This window comes from Gavia stellata, unplaced genomic scaffold, assembly GCF_030936135.1.
Source record: "Gavia stellata isolate bGavSte3 unplaced genomic scaffold, bGavSte3.hap2 HAP2_SCAFFOLD_53, whole genome shotgun sequence".
NCBI lineage: Eukaryota > Metazoa > Chordata > Aves > Gaviiformes > Gaviidae > Gavia > Gavia stellata.
In genome coordinates, this window is record NW_026776569.1 from 499,646 (window position 1) to 504,285 (window position 4,640).

Sequence of the window (4,640 nt, forward strand, 5' to 3'; positions counted from 1 at the left end):
AATGGCGCTAGAAAGAGAATAAAGACATCTCTGATAGCAGGACAAGTGCGTGACCTTGTCAATGAATGTCAGCTGACATGTCGGAGGGAGGTGGCTGCTGCTTTCCTTTCCGCCTGTGCGTGCCCCACGATGGCTCTGCCTCAGACCTGGCTCTTGCCCAATTTGGAGGCAGGAGGGTGTATCCACCATCCTGCGTAAACGGCTGCCCTCGCTGCACCGGCAGGAGCCGTTGCCCGTGGCCCCTTTCCTTCTGCTGTAGAGCTCCAGCCCCCGGCAAAACCTCCAGCGGGACACAGGGAGCTCCTTCCTCTTCAGCCCCTGCCCGGGGGCACGACGACCAGGTTCTGCGAGAAACACACAAGGGCGCTGCCCCATGGGCACTGCCGTGGCTGAGTACGTGTCCCAGAGACCACACAGAGCCACCCCACAGGTCCCCTTCTTGCTGGCTGCTCCAGATTGATGCTCACTGCAAACATGCAGCAGTTCCCTTTCCTTTCCCAGTTGCCTTTCTATATTCTTTTCCTGTGCTACCACCTTGTTGTTTGGGGGCGGAAATACCATCCGTCCATATGGCCCTACTGCATTTTTTGTGGAGGGAAATAAATCCCCCCAACATCGTCCTCTATTTTATTGGGGGGGGAACTAATTTTCATCCCATGGCCTCCTCTATTTTGGGGTTAGCAATAACTCATGTTCATCTTATTTTGCAGCCAGCCAAGTTGTGCGCGACTGCTCCCTGCAGGTCGTGAGCCCCCTCCTGTCCCTCCCGTTCCCCTCTCTGCAGCTCGGCAAGGGCCTTGGTGCCATTCAGCATCTGCTGTCCTCACCCCATCGCTGGGCAGGGCGAGGCGGGACTGTTGTCTTTCCACCGCGCGCTTTGCCAGCAGCCCTGCTGCAGCCAGCAGACGAGGTCATGGAAGAGGGAGAAGGCGTAAGGCAGATCAGGCAGCCCGCAGGCTACTACCCATCTTCAGGCGCTGACGCTCCACCTCCTGCGAGCACATCGAGATCGAGAGCAGCACCTGGAAACCAGGCCAAAGAGGTGGAAAGGAGGAGTCTCGGAAGAGGGCTGAAGAGCAGCCCCCTCCTGCTGCCCTGTTGCGGATCACTCCTCTGTGCTCCGACCCCACGGCATGGGAGGCGGTACCGAGATGCTGGAGTGAAACGTTAGGATGCTGCAAAGGAGCAGGCAGCGACAGCTGAGAGGCAGATCCTCTCCTCGGCTGCATCGTCACTCCCGTGTTTAACAAAGTCGTTGGGTTCCAGCGGTGCCCGTGAACAGTTTGTGGTGCCTGGCAGGAGCATCGCAGACTAGTTGGGTCTCCTTCTGTGCTCTGAACTTGCAGAGAGCTACAGAGGTGCCAAAACGTCTTGGCCAAGAAGATCCTCCTCAGGTGACCCCAACGTGTGTTTGGAATGCACCCAGAGAGTATTTCTTCTCGAAGAAGAAAGCCAATCCCAAAGCATCAAGCTTTGGATGGCTGCAGAAGCTTTTGGCGTAAACAAAGACAGCAAAGTCAGAGCACTGCTCTTTTTGTTCGTCTCAGCTACAGCACTGTTAGGTACCGCAGGGACGGGCAATGGATCAAGTCTGCAGATAGCTTTGCAAGTTGGCATTAGAAACGTCAAGAGTGTCTGACGAGGGCAGACACGGTCTGCACAGGTCTGCCAGAGCTTCCTAGAGCCTGGAAGCCCTGGCAGCTGCTTCTGGCCAGGCTCCTTGTTGCCTTTACTAATAACAGCAGTGAAATATATTGTGGGTTTTTCATCTTTCTTTTTTCTGTTTTCTTTTCCCCCCAGGAACCTTCAGAGGAATAATACTAAAAAGTCGAGCAAGAAAAAGCTCTGGCCGGTTCAAGGTATGGCCAAGATGCCTTCCATAAAAGGAGCCTCTCAGGACACAGGAATTCTTCAGCCACCTTCACCCAACCAAGCCTACCTGCCGTGGCATTTTGTGAAGGGTGACGAGCGCCACTCTGCCCCAGCACAAAAGCCGTGGCTAAAGTGTATGAGTGAGGAGCCAGCGGCAGAGGCACCCCCTGCCCCACATCCAGCTGCCGGGGTCCTCTGCTTCCCTGGGTGGCATCAGGCGCTGCCGGCTCCTGAGCCCTGACCCTGTAATGAGCTCAGCAGTGAGGTAACTTTGCACCTCGGAATGTCAGATGCCAGCTGGAGGAGCGGTACTAGAGGAGGCTTGGAAGCAAAGCTGACTTTGTGCTGGAAGGCGAGGTTGTGGGGCAAAACCAGCCACCCCGATTTGGGCAGGGGCATAAAGAGCCACTTGAGCATGTTATAGCACATCTCAAAACTCAAGGTCAAAAATAAGTGAAAAAGAATGGAAAGAACGGAAGGAAGACACTTTGTAAGGAATGCACCTGGCATTTAGACGTGTTAAAGATAAAATCTGTCTCCACTAACTAACAATAAGCATTAACACAAGGACGACTTCTAGGAAGATAGAATAGAGTGCCAATACAGTGTCCGAAGGCTGACCCGCCTCATTATCCTGCGAAAACCACACCTCCTAGCTAGAAAACGCCCCCAACCCAAATAAGCCCCCTCCTCTCTGGGCATGCGTAGTGAATTAAAAGAGAACTGTCACTTTAAGGTGAAGTAAGAAAGGTACCAACCAATAGTTAGTTAAGGGGTGGGACCGGTAGACGTCACTCACTTTGCTAACTGTTTAAATACTTGTCATGATTTCAAGCGGGTGTGCATGCTAGGAGGAGAAATCCCCCATGCACCCAGCGCAGCAATAAACCAATGTCGGCTTTCTGAACTGTCATTTCGCTTTGGGAGTTTTCTTGGTTACGATTTTCTGTAACAGGCAGGGCAGGAGTAAATCCAGGTACCCTGCGTGGAGAAGGGGGAAAAAAGAGCTTCCCCAAGCAAGAGAGGGGAACAAAGAGCCGTCCCGAGAGGGACGTGATGAGAAAAAGCCGAGCAAGGCTGTGGCCAAACTGGATGCCCCACGTAGAGGATAAAAAGAAGAAAACCTCCCTGAGTGGAGCAGGGGCTAAACTCCCTGCCCTGACTGAGCAGGAGTACAACTAACTGCCCCGAGTAGGACTGGGGAAACTAGATGACCCAGGTGGGGCAGGGGCCAAACCAGACAGTTCAAGTAGGGCAGGAATAAGATCCGGCTGCCTCGTCAGGGCAGGAGCAATACAACTGCCCGCCGAGCAGGAACAGGGGGTTATAGCAGACGTCCCAAGTGAGGACTGCCCAAAACTACATAAGCCAAGCGGGGCGGGAATAAAACTGCCTCCAGCCACCCCGAGTGGGAATTGGGCAAAGCTGTGGCGGATAGAAAGCTCACAAACCCTGGAGGCGGGAGAAAATGTGAAGATGCTAAAAAGCCACTCCTGAACATTTTTGGAGCTCCAGGGTGGGAGAGCAGCTGGGTGGGGGCCTGGCAGCCAGCCAGGGTCAACCCTGCCCAGTTGCTGAGTGTTCCTGTGGTAGCACTAGTTCAGAGTCAGCCTGAGGCTGTATCTTGGGGGGGCAGATGAAATTCATTGGAAACGAACCCATAAGAGACCTGGTGCTTTGCTGCACGCGTCTCACGGACACAGTCCCGTAGCTGGGAAGAGCGGAAAAGGAACTCTCAGTAACCCAATGTGCCAGCCAAAGCTGTGAACAGGCACGCTTACAGCCCTGGGCAGGTTTTTATTCCTCTGGCTGTGCGGCTCAGGGAAGAGGTGGGAGCTCTGCCGGGGGACGAACAGCCCTTTGCCAGCAGTGTGTGGGGAAGCCCAGCGGCTGCCAGCTGCTGGCTACGTGAGGTGCCCAGGCTGCAGGGGCTGCGTGGCCGCAGTGCGTGCCCGTGCGTCCCCGTGCGTCTCCGTGTCACAAAGGGGCAGTGATGCGGCACCCGCCCGCTGCTTGTGAGCTCACCAGGCCAGGGCTTCATATCCTGAAAAGCGGGCCAGTGAAAGCCACTTGGGCTGAGCTGGCCTTCGGGATAACTTGGCTCCTTCCTTTGCTTCTTGCGTGGCTACGTTGTTCCAACCATTTATCGTTTACTGCCCACTTGGCCTCCACTTCCATCCTCTTTCAAAGGTAATTAAGATTTGACTTTCAGGACAGATCACAGAGTAGGTAGATACAGGATAAAAGTCTCCGCTGGTCTATACCTTCCGAGCTGTCGGCTGAGCTATTACACCTCTCTGGGCTGGCCAGATATGCGCTATGGGTAGAGTTCCTATTTGCTAATTCTGATGTCTCTACCGTAGCCTGGGATAGGTAAGTGGGAGGTGGGGGCAGCGTAGTCTGAGGCGTTGGGCTCAGCCTAGAATGACAAGGAGCCCACCCTGGCTGCTGCGGTAGGAAGGAAGGCAGAAAAGGAGCACGGCAAAGGCAGCCGTTAAAGTAGTGGCCAAAAGCTGGTCCGTCACTCCTGCATCCGAGGTGGGAAAGTGTGGGCTGGAGAGCCAGAGGGCTCTGCTGCTAAAGCTGGCAACAGGTCAGCAGCAGGTCCTCTTCCGAGAAGGTGACGCACATTTGAGCCTTTCAAAAGGGCCTTTGGAACTGCTGTGAACCAGGGCCCCGTGACAGTGATGGTGAGGTCGTCAGCCTGCGGCTCTGCAGCAGTTAAAACTACCACGGAAACAGTTTTGATGGCAGATGCTGTTCTGTGA